This window comes from Heptranchias perlo, chromosome 5 (genome assembly GCF_035084215.1).
Source record: "Heptranchias perlo isolate sHepPer1 chromosome 5, sHepPer1.hap1, whole genome shotgun sequence".
Classification (NCBI taxonomy): Eukaryota; Metazoa; Chordata; class Chondrichthyes; order Hexanchiformes; family Hexanchidae; genus Heptranchias; species Heptranchias perlo.
This window is the reverse complement of record NC_090329.1, coordinates 35488760-35510955: the sequence shown is the minus strand read 5'-3', so window position 1 is coordinate 35510955 and position 22196 is coordinate 35488760. Positions and strand designations below refer to the sequence as shown.

The 22196-nt window shown below is 43.4% G+C and overlaps 1 non-coding gene across 1 annotated transcript; it reads right to left on the bottom strand.

Annotated features, from left to right (window-relative positions):
* Positions 1-15863: 15863 nt before the first annotated feature.
* On the bottom strand, positions 15864-15958 carry trnay-gua (transfer RNA tyrosine (anticodon GUA)). Its single transcript has 2 exons — positions 15922-15958; positions 15864-15899 (listed from the first exon to the last, which is right to left on the bottom strand). It is a non-coding gene; the product is annotated as a tRNA-Tyr (tRNA).
* Positions 15959-22196: the final 6238 nt, after the last annotated feature.

The following is a 22196-nucleotide window of genomic DNA, read 5'->3' as shown; positions in this document are numbered from 1 at the left end:
TATGTAATTTTGAATTTTTGATACCGCTAAAGTCTTAGTCCAAAACATCACCATGCTGTGACATTTGGGGCAGGATTTTAACTGTGAAAAACGGGTGGGTCGGGGGCGAGGGGGGTTTGAAAATTTTGCAACAATTTCAGACCCGCCCCCAACTCGCCCATTTCCGGTTTTCACTGGGGCAGGACGAGGAGCAAGCGACCCATCCGCTCTCAGGAGGTGGGTTGGTCAAGGAGGCTGCGGGCCTCCATTTTGAAAGGATTTGTGATTTTAGCCCCTGGGGGCCGGGATTCCCGGGCCTTCTCCTTCATGCTGCGCAAGAGGAGATTAAAAGGCCCAAAACTGCAGGTGAGCACCTTTCTGGCACAGCTTGTGTGCCTGGAGGAGGAGTGCTTCCCCAAGGCCCAACAAGCCTACCTGCAGCGAACCCCCCAACGATCGCGGACAATCCCCTATGATAAAGGACCCCCGTGATGACCCCCGATCCCGACCCCCCCTTTGTGACTGACACCTGATCACCCCCCTCCATGACCCCTGATTCCCCCCCACTCCAATGACTGACTCCCCTGGTGAGTGACCTCCAATGACTGACCCTTCCTCATGCCCCTAGGTGCCCCCGAGCCCACCCATTGCCCCCATGCCGCCGGTGCCCACTCATGCCACCCCATGCCCCCATACAATCTAAGACTTACCTGAAGATTACCTTTTCACCTCCTCTTCCTTGCTCTGCTCCCAACCAACTGAGACCAGCCTGTCAATCAGGCCAGCCTATCAGACGGCAAACCGACAAAAAAAAAGTTGTCCTCACGTCAAAATCGTAAGGACATCCGGGAAACCCATACTTCTGGGTTTCCCGTCCGCGATTCGACCCTCCCCCTTCCCGGCTCCAGATCAAAATCCTGGCCTTGACACCTGCCGATATGTACAGATAAGTTCTTAAATTCTTAACGCCACTGGGTCATTTCCTGCACCAACACTTTTGCGGTCCCGAAAATCTGTGGTCAACTGTTTTAAAAAGAAACTCAGAAAATCCATTGTGACTCTTCTTGAGAGCCCAAGGGGTTAAAAACAATAAACAATTCATTAATTTTCTTATGTATTGAGGATATTTTAGAGGAGTTTGTGCAATAGCTGACTTTCACCCTCTATTAAATCTCATCTATGTTGCACATCTATGTTGGATAAGTACTTGAAAGGAAAAAAATTGCAGGGCTATCGGGATAGGGCAGGGGAGTGGGACCAGCTGGATTCCTCTTGCATTGAGCTGGCATGGACTCGATGAGCTGAATGGCCTCCTTTCGTGCTGTAACCTTTCTATGATTTTATGATTCTATTTATCTCGGGACCAGAGAGGACTCCACACACGTTTCCGTGAATGAATCTAATGACCTCACTCCAGGGGGAATAGTCAGCAAAGGGAACACAAAATTATGCCCAATATTTGCTTCTATCACATGGGGATAATTCATTAAAATAAACCTGTGTGTGGCAGGGAAGATAATATTTTAGTTCGTTCATCTTATTTTAGTTAGTCCAACATTTCCAGATTGTTGTCATAGAGACAGGAGAAGAAGTTTACATTTCTTCCACTTTTAATCGAAGGGCACATTAGCCTTCACATCTAAACAAAATCTTTGTAACATTACATAAAAGAGAACACAAAGCAAACATTGCGAAAAGAAAGCACGAACACAAGCTTTTAAAACAAAGAACACATTCCATAGCTAGCAACACTCTACTGATTTTTATATACCTTTACAGCCTCTGTCTGCTGTGAAAGGACTCATTTTAACTCCTCGTCCTCCTGCACAATTTCTTTCCCTCTTTTCTTTTGCTTAGAACACAAACCATCCGGTGTACTCACCATGGTTATTTCTTTCTCTCTCTCTCTCTGCCTCCCCATCTCTCTCTTTGACTGTCTGTCTGTCTCTCTCTCTATCTATCTCTGTCTCTTTCACTCTCTCTCTGTCTCTGTCTCTCTGTCAATCTCTTAACACTAGCTACCTCAAACCTTTAAAACTCGGGCCCACCCAGGAATGCCATTATGTTAGCAGATTTCTCCGTTATTGTTGCAACCATGGGTTGTTAATCCATCAACAATAACTTCCATTTGAATCCAGTCTGAGTGGTTATAAAATAGCAAGTTTAATAGATTGACTTACAACAGAGTTGCATTACGGTTGTCTTCAACATTGCATTCAACAGTATTACAGTTATAATACAACTATCCACAGATTACATTGAATGACAAACAATCAATACAACCTGATGGACTTCCAACTGTCCCCTCTTGAGAGCTCTAACTTTTGGGATGGAACATGTCCTATCTTTATACTATTCAGCTGCGTTGTCCTGTACGTAAGCACCGCTGGTCTTATCTCATGGTCGTAAGTCCTCCCACCATGTTGACGCCACGTTAGCAACTCACGATAAGCTGTTTTACATAACGTAGCTAATGATCTCAACCTCCATCTCTGTTTACAAGCTGATATGTTTCTCGGAGGAATGCATTCTTCTTATCTGAGTACAGGCCTCCTTATTCGGCTTTGCATGGCCCCACCAATGTCTGTTTCATAGCAACCATATCTCTTGTTTTGGTGTAAACAACCTTCTGACATTAATGTTATCTACTCTGTGGTCTCCCTGATGTTCTGTTGTGTGAGCTCCTTGTTCTCACAGAGATGCTGAATTTTTGCCCTCCTATTTTCTATGCTTGTTTTAAACCATATTCTTACATCTACCTTTATAGAAAATAGGAGCAAGAGTAGGCCATTCGGCTGCTCCGCCATTCAAAATGATCATGGCTGATCATCTGATTCAGTACCCTGTTCCTGCTTTTTCCCCATATCCCTTGATCCCTTTAGCATTAAGAAATATATCTACCTCCTTTTTGAATACATCTAATGACTTGGCTTCCACTGCCTTCTGTGGTAGAGAATTCCATGGGTTTACCACACTCTGAGTGAAGAAATTTCTCCTCATCTCGGTTCTAAATGGCATACCCCGTATCCTGAGACTGTGACCCCTGGTTCTGGACTCCCCAGCCATCGGGAACATTCTCCTTGCATCTAGTCTGTCTTGTCCTGTTAGAATGTTATATGTTTCCCCCTGGTGGGAATGTACCTAGACTGTACCCGAACCATCTCCTCTTTAAAGGCTGCCTATTGTTCGATTTCAGTTTTGCCTGCCAATCTTTGATTCCAATGTACCCAGGTCAGATCCGTTTGTCAATCCACTGAAATTGGCCCTCCTCCAATTAGGTATTTTTACCCTGGATTGCTCCTTGTCCTTTTCCATAACTAATCTAAACCTTATGATACTGTGATCACTGTTCCCTAAATGTTCCCCCACTGACACTTGCTCCACTTGACCCATTTCATTCCCCAGAACTAGATCCAGCAATGCCTCCTTCCTCGTTGGGCTGGAAACATACTGATCAAGAAAGTTCTCCTGTACATACTTCATAAATTTCCCCCCCTCTTTTCCCTTTGCACTATTACTATCCCAGTCTATATTAGGATAGTTGAAGTCCCCCATTATCACTACTCTATAGTTCTTTTATCTCTCTGTAATTTCCCTGCAAATTTAGTCCTCTATATCCTTCCCACATTTGGGATTCAGTATATAAGTAATTTGAGACATGACATGTGGCAAGTTTAGCTTGCTTGCGAGGAACAGGTATCTTTGGTCCTATGGCTCCCAAAGCTCTCCACCATTGGAGTTTTCGTCGTGTCATGACTGGGTCTGTTGTAGACTAATTGATAGAGATTGATTGCCATGTTTGGTCAACATCTCCATTATCGTCATGTCATATGACAAACAGGATGGTAGAAGGTAAATTAGATGGAACTTGGTCTTTTTCCATTTAGCAATTCCTATTTTCCTATGCTCTTAATTTGAGTAATTTGATTGGTCAGTTTTGTGTTATTTGCTGGCTTGTGAATGATAGCTTTGAAAAAATGAGGGATTTGATTGTTTTTTTTCTGCTGGGGACTTACTCCTCATTTGTACTTTATGCTACTTTTGAGTCATCCACATTTAATCAATTGGATATTAGATTACCAATATAATAGATAAGTGGTTATTGCATCCGATCATTTGCACCCGATGATTTTGTAGGCTATGGCTCAGTGGTAGCACTCTCGCCTCTGAGTCAGAAGGTTGTGGGTTTCACAGCCCCACTCCAGAGACTTGGGCACATAATCCAGGCTGTCACTCCAGTGCAGTACTGGGGGAGTGCTGTACTGTCAGAGGTGCCGTCTTTCAAATGAGACATTAAACCGAGGCCCCATCTGCCCTCTCTGGTGGATGTAAATGATCCCATGGCACTATTCGTCGAAGGGCAGAGGAGTTCTCCCAATGTCCTGGCCAATATCTAACCCTCAACCGACACCTAAAACAGATAATCTGGTCATTTATTTCATTGCTGTTTGTGGAACCTTGCTGTGCACAAATTGGTTGCCACATTACCTACATTGTAACTGTGACTACACATCAAATTGGTTGTGAAGCACTTTGGGATGTCCCGAAGTTGTGAAAGACGCTATATTAATGTAAATTCTTTCTTTTTTCCCTTTATGGACTTGTGATGCTTTAAAGGGATGATCCCCTAGGCCGTGACACTTTTGAGCTGTGGCACCTCTAAGGCCACACTTTCAGGTGTGATACTTTTGAAATATGTGATATTATAGGTGTGCTTTCGATGTAAGATTTTTAATATATAGACTGGGATTTAGATCGACACTGTTCTAAATTTAATCAGATTGTAAATTATATATTTTACAGGAAGTTACATTTCAGTGGTGAAATCATTCCTGTTTATTAAATGATCCACTCTTCAGGGAAGTAGAGGCAAAATCATTCACAAGGCAACTGGGTCTTATAATGGAAAAACTAGAGCATTAGAGGGATGAACATGATGAGCCAAATGGGCTTTACTCATCCTTGACTTATCTTATGCCCTTGTGCATTACTGTGAATGCTTCTTCTTCCTTTGGCAGCAGCATATTGTTCTTATTCATTTAGACTGCGTTTATGAGCTTGACTTCATCCATCCAGTAACAAATTATGAGTAAATGTAATAACTCAAACTTTCTATGACAACACTTTCATTACTTAATTGATGGGGTGGATTTTGCACAAGAACAGTGAGTTTTGGAGATGACATAATTTACCCTTGATTCCTACTTGAAAAAATGTAGCATGGTAACCCAGGTGACCTAATTAAATGCGAGCAGCGCTCTCACTGGAGTGAGGAACAGCTCAGAAATGATTGCGGTAATTAAATCCAGTAAAACATAATGTAATATAATGAATGATATATCTTCAGAGTTCAGTTCCACTTCAAACCCCACCCCCCCCCCCCCCAACCCTGCCACATTTTTACATACAATGGAGCTGAAAATCCTTGGGCTCTGCTCTGCCAGTGGAAGTGCTGCAGAGAGAAGCATTGACGGCCTCCAATCATGACCCTGCCAGAGTGTCCGGGGTCAGGACAGGGTCACATAATTTAAGTACCCGCAGTCGGCACCTGCGCCACTGAGAAAGGTAGTGCCAGCAAGGTGCTCACTGGCCAGCCAGCACCACCAGTGAAGACATTTACTTCCATGCAGCCTAATTGGCCCCATTTATAAGAGGGCTGATATCAACAATGGAACAGGAATTTTAAAGTGGGTCCAAACCAGAAGAAGATCTGTATGCCAGGTTCATCCCAACAGCAAGGTCGTTCAGTGGTAGGTAGGTCAGGTCCAAGGATACTCAGAATATGACAATTCCCTCTCCTTAGGCCCCACCTCTCTGACCACCAGGGTCCATGTTTGCAGCAGACGGAAGTTCTGCCCACTCCAGACCCATTCACGAGCTTGCAACTGGCAAGAATCTGTGCTGAGACCCATTGTTCCTGGATCCGCACTGGATTCTGCACATCCTATGCTCAACTTGCACTGCAGGACGGCCATCGGGGCCAAGGATTTTTGGCCTCAATATCTACCATTCGACCCTTCGCATGCTAAATATAAGAGTACGTTATATGCAATCTTTTTTTTAAACAACAGCAAGCTGTGCGGACAACAGCGGTAATTTTCTGACTGTGTTCTCCCGGCAATGAACCCTGCTTGCCAAGAGCCCATGTTAAAAACTCTGGTGTGCTACGTGCACAATTATCTGACCATTTAAAATAATGACTGAAAAATTATGCAAGTACGCACTGGAATTCCTGACTTGTGCTCATGGCGGCAAGGTTCCCTACTGGGAGTCAAAGTCAGAAAATTACCCCTTAGATGTGATGCGTGGTACACAGTAAGTGAAAATTTGCAGCATGTATGGTCAATGTTAATAGTAAATGTCAATATTAAAAGAGCATTTCTCAACAAACGGGCTCGCACATACTTAAATGTTATTATAGTGGTTTAGAAGAACATTTCAAGCATAATTGAACGATGCATTTTTTAATATGGTAACTGTTATATTTGTAAGAAAAGTTTAACTAACGCTGAACCACTGCTCACCTTGTACTGCTAAACCTGCCACCACTAAGCACAGTAAGAGGAGGGGACAACTTGCATGAGGTAAGTCTACCTATCATACTGTGATTGAGTACATTGAGGATATGTTTCATCACAGCATTATTACACTGCAGAGAATAAAAAGATTTCAAATATATAACTATGAATTATTTTTGACAGAAATGGATTTCACCAGAGCTATGGAAAAAATGGTTCTTTATATATTCCTATGGCGTCATCTGATAATTAAACCTTTTTCACATACATACAGAAAAATTATTGCCTTTATCCCACCCTCTGACTTTTTCTTCTCCTCTCCCAAGGGTCTCAAGTCATACTGGGGTATGGTTTCACAGATACCAGCATCCCTTGTTATCCTTCTGAAGTAGACCTTCTCCATGTGCGAATCTGGATAGTAAATATTTGCAGGCTGATCAACTGATTCAATTCTCACTCAATATCCACACGTGTAAACTTCCAGCAGGGGTTGCTGGCTGGTGACCAGAAGTGCGACTCCTGGCTGATGTCCTTCGTCCTCTCCCTCCCCCATCCATCTGAAGTATGGACATTGAATGCGATTGTGCAGCCTCATCTATGCCCTGCCTCAGATTGGTTACTCAGCACATCTGGTTTGAATGGTTCAGAATCAGACCATGCAAGACACTTACCTACAGTGTACATATCTACTGTCTACCTCTTTGTCCAAGGTTTTGGTCGCCTGTCCTAACGCCTCCTTCTTTGGCTCAATGTCAACTTTTGTTTGATAACGCTCCTGTGAAGCACATTAAAGGCCCTATATAAATGCAAGTCATTGTTGTTGTTGGTTCAGATAGATAATCTTCATGTACTGGGTCAACCATCCTGCACCAAAGGAGAGATAGGTAATGATTGCCTAGTACTGGGTGCGATCACTGGTGGAGAATTGCTGTGACCAATTCGTTAAAAGTATATAAGGGCACAACGAAAAAGTTTCAAGTTTTTCATAGCTTCTCTCACTTGTTGAGTATTCCCAATGACACAAATTTCAATCCAAGCACCAGTGAAGGCATGCAGTATTACAGCAGCCCCAAACAATGGGCTTCCTTCATGCTGCAGGCAGTGGTTGATGACTAGTTACCGTACATATATTTTATAGCCACAGAATTAGCATTTTATTATGTCAACTTATATCTAAATATATATATCCCCTCCTCTTGACAGATGCTACAATATAAATATGAACTGTCATATCTTTCACTCAGCACATATTAACTTGGTTCTTTGCCAGCTCGGATTGTTTTTTCAGGTACATGTGTGACTTATAATAAAACTCCTGGATCATGTTTTTTTCTCCAGCATATTCCTTCTGTATCGGTTACTGGCCCAAACCAATAATATCTGTTCTTTTTTCATACAACCTCCCAGAATGGAGAACTGAGGGGATCACTTCCACGGTGCTTCCTTGGTGATATGGATTCTTATTTATTCATGAAGAAGCCATGCCTGGAAGAATCCTTTAAGCCACTTGTGTAGTGTAAAGGAAATGGTGAATGTTGCCTTTGGCAAGTGAAAATCACAATTGCATAGGCTTTTACAAATATATTATAATCTACCTTCTGTTTAAGCAAGATTCAGTGGCCACGAGTGTCCTGCATAATATTTGTGAGCAATAGGAAGGCCTTTTCAGGTTAGCATGTCTATAGAACTTAGCCATATATATCCATGGCTTCTTCATAAACTAGCATGAGCATGTGGTAGACATCAAGGTAGCTATAACAATTATCCCCTAAACATGACCAATAAATGCATTATTTTGTTCCCATTTGCTGTTTTATGACTGTATACTAAGGCTTATGGATCATCTGATTCCAGCAGAGTTATAGGGAACAATTGCTTACCCACACTGGCCAGAAATATCTACCATAGCTCAATTTCTTTTGTAAAGTAAAACACGCACGAACCAAACATTCATATTAAACTAATAAACTAATTCCAAATAATGGATTGAAATTACCTCTCTATTGCTGGTTGGAAGATATTAAAAATACAATTCTGCTTATGGCCATCAGTATATCATCAAAACATGCACCTTTAATGAAACAATTCAACATGAATGTCATGGAGTAGTTGTTAGTTATACCAGTTTATAATGGACATTACATTGGCTGCAAGCCGACAATAGCTTTGGCTTTATGACAGCAAGTTCAATAAAACCTAAGCTTTTGCCTGACTAAGATACAGATCTTGACTATACATAATCTTTATCTCAAAAGCTTTCTTCAACAATTGCACAGGTGCACAGAAGGCTTTCCGCTGACAGTATTGTTGAAGCCCCCAATTAAGTGCTTTGAATATTACGATGATGTCCGAGGCTGGGAGAGGTGCTTGTTGCCCTGCTTTGCCTATCAGCCTTTAGCGTGATGGTGAGATTTTTCTTAGGTCCTTGACTCAGGTCAAACCTAAGCCGCTGGGACCTACTAACATTGATGGAGAGACACAGGGGCCAATTCCACAGCTGGGCGCACTGGTCGAGCTGACGCTGAGCATACGAGTGGGGATTGGAGAGTCAGTGAGCAGGCCTTACATCTGCATTTCATCCATTTTGTTGCATGTGCGATTTTGCCCCCAAGTCCTGATTTCAGTACAGAAGCTAACACAAGTTTCATCACTCTTAAAGTAATCAGTGTACAGTAGCAATTTTGTTTTTTTCATATTTTTACATAGATACAAATATGTTTGGCCCGGGGGTGGGGAAGGTGGTTATTAGGTTTCCCCCCTCGAGAAAGGGTAAGATCATGGCCACAGTAAACCTGTGTGTCAGGGAGCAGCTTCAAGATTTTTAAAAAAAGTTAGTGTATGATCCATGGGGTTTCAGACCCCGACTCGGTCCTGAATCTGCCCCCGTGCCCTAGTTCCAGTAGGACCCATTTGCACTCTTCAGGAGGCTGGTATGCTTTATCTCGCTGGGAATGTCAGCCTCCAAAAATATGCAGGTCCTACTGAGACCAAGGAGGCAGGAACTCCCAGATAAAGGAGACCTTCACTGTGTCACTGGCCTTCTTTGGCCGGGACGGCAGCTCTGCCCCAAAAAAGGCCAGTGGAAACTCCCATGTCAGGCCAGGGATCTGGCCGAGTTTCCAGCCATTCTGAGCCGAGCAACTTTTTCCAACATAAATCTTAAAGCAGCTCCCTGACACAGGGATCTACTGAGAAATAGGAGAATGGGTATTCTCTTTTGCCTTCTCTAGCCGGGCATTCCTATTATTGCACCAGATCAGAGGGAGTCAACTGTCCAAACAGTCCTATAAATTGGATGGTTCTCCACCCATACCCGGGCATCAGCGCTTATTATTTGACTACCAGTCTTTCACTTCATGACGTTCCTGTGTAGGCTGGCCAGTCCCCTCACTCACAGCATTAGTGAATCTCCTCAAAGGCACTGCCCTCTAACTTTTGAAGCTTTGTTACTTTTCTGCACGCAATCTGCCTCTGGATCTTCAATTCTATTTTTTTGTACATTAGCGGCATTAAAAGGTGAGCTAGACGCAAATGTGACAAGGTCAGGTGTTTCCCAAAATCAATCCTCGTAATTGCTGAGGGTATGCAAAGGCCTGGAAAAATCATGCCTGCAGAAAGATATCAATGGAGGTAGGCAGAAAAATGGCAAATGGAATTCAATCCAGAGAAGTGTGAGGTAATGCATTTGGGGAGAGAAAACAAGGCAAGGGAGTACACAATAAATGGGAGGATACTGAGAGGTGTAGAGGAACAAAGGGATCTTGGAGTGAGTGTCCACAGATCCCTGAAGGTAGCTGGACAGGTAGATAAGGAGGTCAAAAAGGCATACAAGATACTTTCCTTTATTAGCCGAGGCATAGAATATAAGAGTATTGAGGTTATGCGAGAACTGTATAAAACATTGGTTAGGCCACAGCTTGAGTACTGCATGCAATTCTGGTCACCACATTACAGGAAAGATGTGGCCTACTCATGTTCCTAGTTCTTATGCTCTTATGTCCTTTCATATCTTAATTTCTTTTTTACTCAGTTGTCATCTTGCTCCACTCTCAGTTTCTTTCTCTCAGCCAACATTGACGATCATTTACATACCTCAATATCACAGCAACCATACAGTGCGACCTCAGTGGCATTATTTGTCCTCTACTATAGAACAAGTTTTTTTAAAAAAGAATGTAATTTTCATTAATTAGAAAAAGTCACAAAGAAAAAAAAATGATTGTATTAGGTGCTCGGTTGATGCAATGTGTGGACCCAAGAAGATATAATGCACTCTTGACTTTGTCGTTCATGTTCATATATGTGATTCTACATTTCCTGACATTTATTTTATGCCAGCTCCAGAAAACTAGCTTTGTGTTATTTTAGGCGTGTGCACCTGGTGGAGTCACAGCTGAAATAAGAATAGCACCTGCTGTACATGTTGCTATTTTACCTCAAGTCTATCGGGTGGCTTACAAAAAGGTCACCAACAGCAGCAATTTAAGAGATTATGGGACAGATTTTCATCTGTGGTACTTCAATGTAAATTACCACCTGGGCAAAGCACGCAATGTAAAATTGAGCAAGGAAGATTTCACACCATTATCGAATCCTGCCTGATGTTCTTTCAGCTACTGTCCCCTCTTTAAGGTGCTGGACCTGCACTTTTAACCTTCTGCCTAGGATTTCCCTCCCCCACCAGCTTCCACACTCCCAGTGCTTTGCCCAACTATTGCAAGGAGAATGCCATCATGATGCAAATGAGGGGACCGTGGAAAATTCCAAAAAGGTCATCTCCACTTGCCTGTAACGCCAAATGTCTACTTCTGCGTGCACGACCGCTGCACCATCAGCGGAAAATTGGTCCTCACGTTTCAAAAAGATGTCTCTTTAAAATAAGAAACCTTTTTTGAAAAAGAATGCTTTTTTTATTTGTTCATGGGATGTGGGCGTCGCTGGCAAGGCCGGCATTTATTGCCCATCCCTAATTGCCCTTGAGAAGGTGGTGGTGAGCCGCCTTCTTGAACCGCTGCGGTCGGTGTGGTGAAGGTTCTCCCACAGTGCTATTAGGCAGGGAGTTCCAGGATTTTGACCTAGCAACGATGAAGGAACAGCAATGTATTTCCACGTCAGGATGGTGTGTGACTTGGAGGGAAACGTGCAGGTGGTGTTGATCCCATGTACCTGCTGCCCTTGTCCTTCTAGGTGGTAGAGGTCGCGGGTTTGGGAGGGGCTGCAGTGCATCCTGTACATGGTACACACTGCAGCCACGGTGCGCCGGTGGTGAAGGGAGTGAATGTTTAGGGTGGTGGATGGGGTGCCAATCAAGCGGGTTGCTTTGTACTGGATGGTGTCGAGCTTCTTGAGTGTTGTTGGAGCTGCACTGATCCACGTAAGTGGAGAGTATTCCATCACACTCTTGACTTGTGCCTTGTAGATGGTAGAAAGGCTTTGGGAGTCAGGAGGTGAGTCACTCGCCACAGAATACCCAGCCTCTGACCTGCCCTTGCAGCCACAGTATTTATATGGCTGGTCCAGTTAAGTTTCTGGTCAATGGTGACCCCCAGGATGTTGATGGTGGGGGATTCAGCGATGGTAATGCCGTTGAATGTCAAGGGGAGGTGGTTAGACTCTCTCTTGTTGGAGATGGTCATTGCCTGGCACAAATGTTACTTGCCACTTATCAGCCCAAGCCTGGATGTTGTCCAGGTCTTGCTGCATGTGGGCACGGACTGCTTCATTATCTGAGGGGTTGCGAATGGAACTGAACACTGTGCAATCATCAGCGAACATCCCCATTTCTGACCTTATGATGGAGGGAAGGTCATTGATGAAGCAGCTGAAGATGGTTGGGCCTAGGGCACTGCCCTGAGGAACTCCTGCAGCAATCTCCTGGGGCTGAGATGATTGGCCTCCGACAACCACTACCATCTTCCTTTGTGCCAGGTATGACTCCAGCCACTGGAGAGTTTTCCCCCTGATTCTAATTGACTTCAATTTTACTAGGGCTCCTTGGTGCCACACTCAGTCAAATGCTGCCTTGATGTCAAGGGCAGTCACTCTCACCTCGCCTCTGGAATTCAGCTCTTTTGTCCATGTTTGGACCAAGGCTGTAATGAGGTCTGGAGCCGAATGGTCCTCTTGGAACCCAATCTGAGCATCAGTGAGCAGGTTATTGGTGAGTATATGCCGCTTGATAGCATTGTCGACGACACCTTCCATCACTTTGCTGATGATTGAGAGTAGATTGATGGGATGGTAATTGGCCAGATTGGATTTGTCCTGCTTTTTGTGGACAGGACATACCTGGGCAATTTTCCACATTGTCGGGTCGATGCCAGTGTTATGGCTGTACTGGTACAGCTTGGCTAGAGACACAGCTAGTTCTGGAGCACAAGTCTTCAGCACTACAGCCGGGATGTTGTCGGGGCCCATAGCCTTTGTTGTATCCAGTGCGCTCAGCCATTCCTTGATATCACGTGTAGTGAATCAAACTGGCTGAAGACTGGCTTCTGTGATGGTGGGGATATCGGGAGGAGGCTGAGATGGATCATCCACTTGGCACTTCTGGCTGAAGATGGTTGCAAACACTTCAGCCTTGTCTTTTGGACTCTGCCATCATTGCGGATGGGATTGTTCACAGAGCCTCCTCCTCCCGTTAGTTGTTAAATTGTCCACCACCAGTCACGACTGGATCCATTGGTTGTGGAATTCCTTAACTCTGTCCATAGCATGTTGCTTCCGCTCTTTAGCATGCATGTCGTCCTGTGTTGTAGCTTCACCATGTTGGCATCTCATTTTTAGGTACGCCTGGTGCTGCTCCTGGAATGCTCTTCTACACTCCTCATTGAACCAGGGTTGATCCCCTGGCTTGTTGGTAATGGTAGAGTGAGGAATATGCCGGGCCATGAGGTTACAGATTGTATTTGCTTCACAATGAGACCTGCTTTTAAAATTATTGAATTTCAGGGTAATGGTTCCGATTCTATTCGCCACTTTTCTTGCCCACTACTCAAATTAATGTAGCAATGGAAGCAGTAATACTGGGGTAAATTTTTGTCTTCAACTCAGGGACGTTAATTTGGCAGAATGGATCCCTGCCCATTATAGAGCTCATCCATTTTTGATTCCGTTGAAATCAATAGAATGAAAATCAGGAGGTTTCTTTAATGGGTGGGCGATCCACTCCACCAGATTACCGCCCATGAGATGAAGATTAAAATTTACCCCATGGCCCCACTGAGTTTAATTTGGGCCTAAACTCAAGCTCACATAGCTGAAAAGTTAAGTTGCAGTCACCACCTCACTGGATTCTTAGTCTCCTGCCAACATCAGCATACTTTATAGATTAAAGGCTATTACAATTTCTGCCTAAAGGGAGTAATCAATAATTAATCAAATACTTAAACTTAAATTGTTTAAATCTCATAAAAAGTACATTTGCGGGTCAGTTCACTCCTGTGTCAGTCAAAGCCAGTTACTAAGGCCCAACAGCCTCTTTACTTCCCTCAGTCTTGTCAGTCAGTATTTTATGTGCAATAAGTAAAAATGTGACCTTTGTGGCTCAAATATCAGCATCTGCATTCTTTTGGAGTACATACACCATGGGAATATTTAAGCTTTTAAAAAATGTTTTAAATGCTTATAATGAAACTTGTTAGAAGGGTTAAAGTTTTCAATTATACTAATTAGTTTTGATTTAATGTTAGATTGAGCTCTGAACCAACTTCAAATGTGAATCTGTTTAAATTTTGCAAACTCTGATTTATTTGGAAATACCCTACTATTTCGACTAGTTCAGATAGGTTAAGTTCAAAGGGGCATGCCCCTTAAGAATGCGTGCAGTGCTATTTTTTTTAAAGGGAGGAGGTACCCCAAGCTAAATTAAGTGAAAATTCAGATTTTTGAATTTACCTGAATTTGGATTCACTTGGGTTTTTGTGTCTGATATAGTGTTCCAGTTGATTAACTGATTGCCCAGTCAACCAACACATCATGAAAATTCTACTACTTTAATCTGCCTTTAATCTTTAATCTACTTTGACCTGCTCGAATGATTCCCTAATCCGGGTTTATCAGTTTTGATTTTTTTTTGTGACTGTAGCAACTATTTTACTTGACCATTTTTATTCATACACCAGTAAAACAGTGGGATCTTACTCTTGGAGCTGGCCTTTGAAACCCAATTACACGGGCACAGGGTGAAGATCCCAGTACAGTGACCTGAAATTTCCTTTGAGTTCAAAGGTTGACTTTGGTGTCACACTCGTCCAAAGTTTCTATTTAGTTGCTGCTGTCCATAAGTTCCATTTTATGTGGGATATTACCAAATTCCACAGGCTAATAAAGTTTCTTCTACCGATTGTTATAACATCTGCTTGAGCACAGGGATTACATAGAATTTACAGCACAGAAACAGGCCATTCAGCCCAACAGGTCTATGTTGGTGTTTATACTCCACATGCATCTCCTCCAACTCTGCTCACTTCAACTCACTCAATCAACATATCCTTCTATTCCTTCCTCCCTCATGTACTTATCTCACTTCTCCTTAAATGCATCTATACTATTCACCTCAACCATTCCATGTGGTAGTGAGTTCCACATTCTCACCACTCAAAATTTTGAATTGTCAAAGTAATTATAATTTATTAGCTAATTATAAATGATAAAATTTGTAGCTTAGCATAATGCTAGAACATTAATGGCATTGTTAAAATATGTTGCTGGCAGTGACATAGATAGTTTTATGGACTTTAAACTTGAAATTTAAAATGTACACAGTTATGAGTATTTGCACTAATACCTATAAGTTTAAGGAGATGTGTACTGGAAGGCCATGTCCTGCCAAAATCAACTGGGCTGGAATCCTTTGGTAATCATAAAACTAGAGTTCTATTAATTTTTATACTGAATGTGGTTTGCATCATGTGATCTGCCTGGTTAAATATGAGACTCTCAACTATCAGAAACATACAGCCACACCAAAGTTGTATGAGTATATTTATGGGTACTGCATTTTAATTGTTCTTTTTAAAGGATTAGGCAGCATTTGGTTTATTCATGAGCAGTATGTATTGCTGAAGCAGCATTTGCAAACCATTGGTAAACAGAGTTCAAAGATTTATTCAGAACAAATATTAAGGAGGAGGCTTCCTGAATTTTTCTCTAAGTGTCACATTGACCATAAGACCATAAGAGGTAGGAGCAGGAGTAGGCCATTCGGCCCCTCGAGCCTGCTCCGCCATTTAATGAGATCACGGCTGATCTGATTTTTACCTCAACTCCACTTTCCCGCCCTTTCCCCATATCCTTTGACCCCCTTGCTGATCAAAAATTTGTCGAACTCAGCCTTGAATGTATTCAGTGACTAAACACGCTCGCTCCTTCGAGCCAGAATTGAACCAGCGTCCTAAGGATGACTTTGCTTTGTTTCAGACCACTACAGTCCACCGCTCTACCAGCTGAGCTATCGAAGGGAAGCAAAAGATTGCCTCAGTTGGTGAAGTTCACACCATTATATATACCAGCGGACATTCCATAATTATGCTTGCAGTAAGTCGGATGATACAATTATTTATAATGATAGGAGCGTTACACCAAGTCACACACCTTGCAGTATTCTAAGGTGCACTTTTGTTTAAAGTGGTTTGCCCCTAAAGGCAAACATCCTGAGGTCAATTATATGTTAATTGCTTTTGTATTGGAAGCTTGCAGATTGGCAGGTGCTTGTAAATTTCTGGCTCAAGGCAAGAAGAAACCAGTATGAAATTACTGGCCTATAAAGTTGGCCGCGGCAGCGCCCGTTTTTCAGGCATAACTGGCCTACTAAGCTCCCAAAATGATGGGCAGGAAGCACCCACACATTTCCGGCTGGAAGTGTGCCGCTCCCAATTTTGGGAAAGGAAATAAAATAGGCATATGCAAATAAGGGGCCTAATGCCTCATTGAGGGGATCACTTCAAGATTGGCTGCACCAAGTACAACGATACCTTAGGACTGCCAGGTATCACATTTACTTACCAATTTGTGCAGAGCAAGTCCCATAAACAGCAATGAGATATTGACCAGATAATCTGTTTTAGTGATGTTGGTTGAGGGATAAATATTGGCCAGGACACCGGGGAGAACTCCCCTGCTCTTCTTCGATTAATGCCTTGAGATCTTTTACATCCACCTGAGGGGGCAGATGGGGCTTTGGTTTAATGCCTCTTCCAAAAGATGGAAACAACTGGGGTGCAGGACAAAACATCAGGGATACTGATTTACAGTGACTGAATAAGTCAAATTCCATTTTTATTATGTAGTTTTCTGGGATTTTTACCAGTTTGATGGGAGTCAAATTCCATGACTGCCCGTTATGCAGTGAAAACCATAAATGAGTGGTCTCTATTATATATATTTATATTCTTTTACCTATATGTCCTTAATTTTATCTTGTGATTTTTTAAAGGTGAGGATACACAACAAAATAGCATGCAAGATCTACTAGTTAGAGACAGGTATCTGGTATTTAGCATTACTGGGGAGAGGGGGTGGGGTTCAGCTGCACTGAGGGACAGTTTGGGCTTTGGTAACACTAGAGGGATGGTTCTGAGGCTTGTCAGAACTGGAGTGGGTCTTTGGGTCTTTGGTGACATTGGAGCGGGGATGTTCAGGTTTCGAGGATGATCCTTTGGTCTGGCATCACTGTGGAAGGGGAATCTGGGCATGGCAGAACTGAGGAGGAGGAAATTGAGGTTTGGAGGAACTGGTGGGCGGATTGTGAGCCTTGGTTCACTGGTGGATTACTGATATCTGTTAGCAATGAGGTGAGGGGGAAGGCAGAGACCTCACACATGGGGTGCGGGGAGAGGCCCTGAGTCTGCTAGCACTGGTTTGTAAGTTTTTAACAGATCTGTGCAAGCATTGAATTCAATGTTTTATCACTGGTTCCTGGATGCGCGTCTCTCTGTTTCAGACTGTCTCTGTCTGTGGCTCTTTATGTCTATCCCTTTCTTCCTCTCTCTCTTTCACTGTTCATGCCTGTGTCTGTCTCTGTTTCATAGCTGTCACCAATTAAAATGTTCACATTTTCAAATTATCACCAAAACACAAATGATTATAATCAGAGCCTTTCTATTTGCCTGAGAAGCGTTCAAAATTCAAGTCATTTACAAAATTGAAATTGAGATGAGTAAAAACATTCTGAGGGAGTCGTAACCTCCCTGGCCCAGCAGAAACTGTATGGGTGGGGGTGGGGGAGGCAGTTAAATGGAGTGGCCTTGTTGGCTTCCTGCCCCGATCCTGCCAAATACAATTTAAAATTGCAGATTCCAAGGACAACCGGCCAATGCAAATACAGTCTCGATGACACCATCAGGACCCGACGGCAATATTAACCCCAGACCTGCACAGGGAAGCCCTCGTGGCTTCCCACCAGGCCAAACCTGCGGTGAACAGGAGTCAGGGCCAGAAGAGACCCAGCAAAGTAGGTTCAAAATTGCTGTTGTTTCCTTGTGGGCCAGGAGGAGATGGAATACTCCTCCAGACCCCCATAAGGAAACCTTGGGCTTCCGTTGCCATGGGATTCCCTTCCCATCTCACGACTGCGATCATTGCTGGACCCCTTAACACCTACCTTGGTGCCAGCGATCGTAACTTTTGGTCCCCAGCAGTGGTCTCCAGCTGCCCAATTTTAATGGCCAGGCAGCTGCTTTCTGCTGGTTTCTTTGCCATTTTGGCCTGGAAGTCAGTCAACGGAATATTAATGAGCCCAGTCGTTATATTTGACTGAGTCTCCCTGCTACCTCTCCCAGATGGGCTGACCACTCGTTAGACCACATTCCTGCCCAGGAGTTAAAATCAATGATTTGATGACTCACCTTCACTATTTTTAATTTTTCTTATTGGTAGGTTTCTCTGACTAGTCATTCAGGATTAATTGCATTCATAAGTCCTTTGTAGTTTCTCATTAGTTCTTTTCTAGCTACTTGCCTTGCTTTTGATACTTACATACCCTGGCTTTTCAGTTCCAATTTGTTGTGCGATTTCAAACATGTGGCAACAGGAAGTAAGTGTAACAACGCAGAAATGTTGCTAGATGCAAGACTATTAATAAAATGGCAGATCTGTTGTGGCATTGCTCATGGTGAGTCAAAGGATACAATAAAGTGCAATCCGTGAAGTGTGACAGGTAAAATGTGAGAAGAAGTAAAGGTGATGCTTACTTCAGGAAGTGTGTGCTACCTTAAGACTTTAAATATATCATAGCTTATTATATACATAACAATTAAATTAAAATTGGACAAAGTTATTTCTAGTGTCCATCAAGTCTTTACATAAGTTGCTGGTACTGCTGGCTCCTGGGCAGTATGTCGTAAGTCAGCAATAAGACCAAGGTAATCTTGCCAGATTTCTTAAGGCAAGCGGCTGGAAAACCGTTTTTAGCTAGATCGTGCCTGACAGGCTAAGTGAGACCCATGCACCACGAACTAAAGGCAGGAGCACAGCAGTGTAAAAGCAGCTATATTTTAAGGTGTTTACTTATCACTCTCTTTGCAAAGACACACTACACACACCCCTTTGGTGTTATTGGTAATACCCACACACCACCCTCATTGATCAATACTGTTTATCTTGAATACACAAGCACTGGCCTTGAGAAATTAGCAGCTGACTCTTACTTACATCTCTTACCAGTGAGGTAATTCTCACAGATTTATTTTTTTTAACAAATGGTGCCTGAGGCCTTTTTCTGGAATTCTGTACAGATCACTGGAGTCTATAATTTTGCGATACAAGTCTCGAAGAGGCAGCTTTGGTTACTATCAAACAAGATTTGCATTTAGACCCCCTCCAGCGGTCGCCTGGCTTCTCTTCTAATCATAACTAAAGATAACAACAAATACAGCGAAGAATTGCAAGCAGCACCATTGATCCTTTAAGGCAACAGAAAAAGTCACTTATCAAACCACTAGCAGAAAAAATTGCTTTGATATAATGTTTGTTGTTGAACCTCAAGGTTGTCTTTTTCTGGTTCTCTTGATATTAGTTACTATTGATTACAAACAGCAATAAAAGGTCCTTTCAAAAAGCAGTCTAAATCGTTGCTGCTTAGCAGCAAAATTGAGTTTTATATATATTAATTGCAAAGTGCAAGCATGGCATGTTGCCATTTGGCACTGATTTTTATGCAAATACAATTAAAAATGTTTTACTTTATCAGTGAAAAACACATATAGATGTAGGTTTCAAGGGAAGAACAGTACTCCTTTTACTGGCTATGCAGACTTGCACCATATCTTTGTTTAACATCTTGTCATGTTTGTACAATGGCCTACATTAATCATCATTAACTTAATCAAAAATGACCACAGGGTAATTAAATTGCAAGCTGATGGAATGCATTGAAGAAGTCGCCTTACATGACCACAATGGCCCGCACTCGTACCTGCCATGTATTTACATTACAGATATGCACACGGATCAGCAAGACACATAGCAACAGTTCTAAGGATGTCCTGCTTGATGAACACAGAAAATACAATTTCCAATGTGCTGGATTTTGCACTGAGCAGCAAACGAACGGTGCCTGCCGCTCGTCCGACATGGACTTGCCCATAGATATTTCATGGCCTTTGCCTGCAATGGCTTCTCTTCCCGCTCCCACACTGTTATCTCTGGAGTCCCCCAAGGACCTATCCTTGGCCCCCTCCTATTTCTCACCAACATACTGCCCCTCGGCAACATCATCAGAAAACATGTCAGATTCCACATGTACACTGACAACACCCAGCTCTACCTCACAACCACCTCCCTCGACCCCGCCACTGTCTCTCATTTGTCACATTGCTTGTCCGAGAGCAAAAATTTCCCCCATTAAATGTTGGGAAGACTGAAACCATTGTCTTTGGTCCCTGCCGCAAACTCCAATGCCAGGCTACCAACTCCATCCCTCTCCCTGGCCACTCTCTGAGGCTGAACCAGACCGTTCGTAACCTTGACTCGCACCAAGTCCCGTTCTCTCATCACCCCTGTGCTCGTTGATCTACACTGGCTCCTGGTCCGGGAATGCCTCGATTTTAAAAATTTCAGCCTCGTTTTCAAATCCCTCCATGGCCTTGCCCCTCCCTAGGCCCGAAGCTCTGGAATTCCCTCCCGAAACCTCTCCAACTCTCTACCTCTCTCTCTCCTCCTTTAATACGCTCCTTAAAACCTACCTCTTTGACTAAGCTTTTGGTCACCTGCCCTAATATCTCCTTATGTGGCTCGGTGTCAAATTTTGTTTGATAACGCTCCTATGAAGTGCCTTGGGACGTTTTCCTACGTTAAAGGCGCTATATAAATGCAAGTTGTTGTTGTTTGAGCTGTAAGTTCCTCTCATCGGGCCCTCAATCCAGCACGGTGCCCTCTCCCTGGCATCTAGGACCTGTGTAAACGGGGCAAGTGGCTGTGTATCCTCTTAATCAATCTGGTTGAAGCAGAGTCAGAACCAGGAAGTGTAAGTTGAAATAGTGAATTCAATGTCAAATCAGGTACAGAAAGTGAAACAAAGAGAGAGTAAGAAATAATTGAATCAAGATAGAGATAAAAGAGACTGAAAGAGAAATTAAAAAAATAAAAACTATAACATTTTTTTCTTTAAATGTCCAACAACAATTAAAATCTAAAGGAATGAGACTCCATGGGCTTCATTTTCCCACCCACTATCGGGTGCGTTCCTGGTGGGGGGGGGCTCCGAAAATCGGGGAATCCCTGAGCGGGTCCAGAGCCCGGCTCCAACCCGCCCACTTCCGGGTTCCCCACAGACGTGCCGACGTGCGCGCGCAGCCCCCGCATGTGGGACTCCCGCAGGCAATTAAAGCCAGTGGGGTGCCACTTAACAATATTTATCTAGCTATTTCAGGTCATTAACAGACCTGATTAAGGGACTATGGCAGGAGAGGTGGGATTTTATAGACAACTGGGACTGTTTCCGATACTGGGGGAAACACTCCCAGTTGAAATGGACGTGTTGCAGCTGTCAGCCTGTGGCAGCTGCAAAAGTCCATTTGACAGGTTTGGGGGGGGGGGTGGGGGGGAGATCCTCACTCATTGCAGGATGCCACTCTGTCACTTGGGACAAAGTTTGGCCTCCACCACCCTCCTCCTGACAAGAAAATTCACCAACTTGCACACTTACCCCGGGGTCCAGAGACATGTACCGACCTTGCGGACCCTCTCAGATGTACATCTTCCGGATGGGGGCCGCCGTAGCTGCAGTCATGACCTCCTCGGAGGGCAAACAGCATCACCAGTCTCACCGTCCACCTCTGACACGTGGAGCTCTACAACCAACGGTGTGCCTCAGGGATTGGTGCTGGGTCCGCTGTTATTTGTTATTTATATTAATGATTTGGATGAGAATTTAGGAGGCATGGTTAGTAAGTTTGCAGATGACACCAAGATTGGTGGCATTGTGGACAGTGAAGAAGGTTATCTAGGATTGCAACGGGATCTTGATAAATTGGGCCAGTGGGCCGATGAATGGCAGATGGAGTTTAATTTAGATAAATGTGAGGTGATGCATTTTGGTAGATCAAATCGGGCCAGGACCTACTCCGTTAATGGTAGGGCGTTGGGGAGAGTTATAGAACAAAGAGATCTAGGAGTACAGGTTCATAGCTCATTGAAAGTGGAGTCACAGGTGGATAGGGTGGTGAAGAAGGCATTCAGCATGCTTGGTTTCATTGGTCA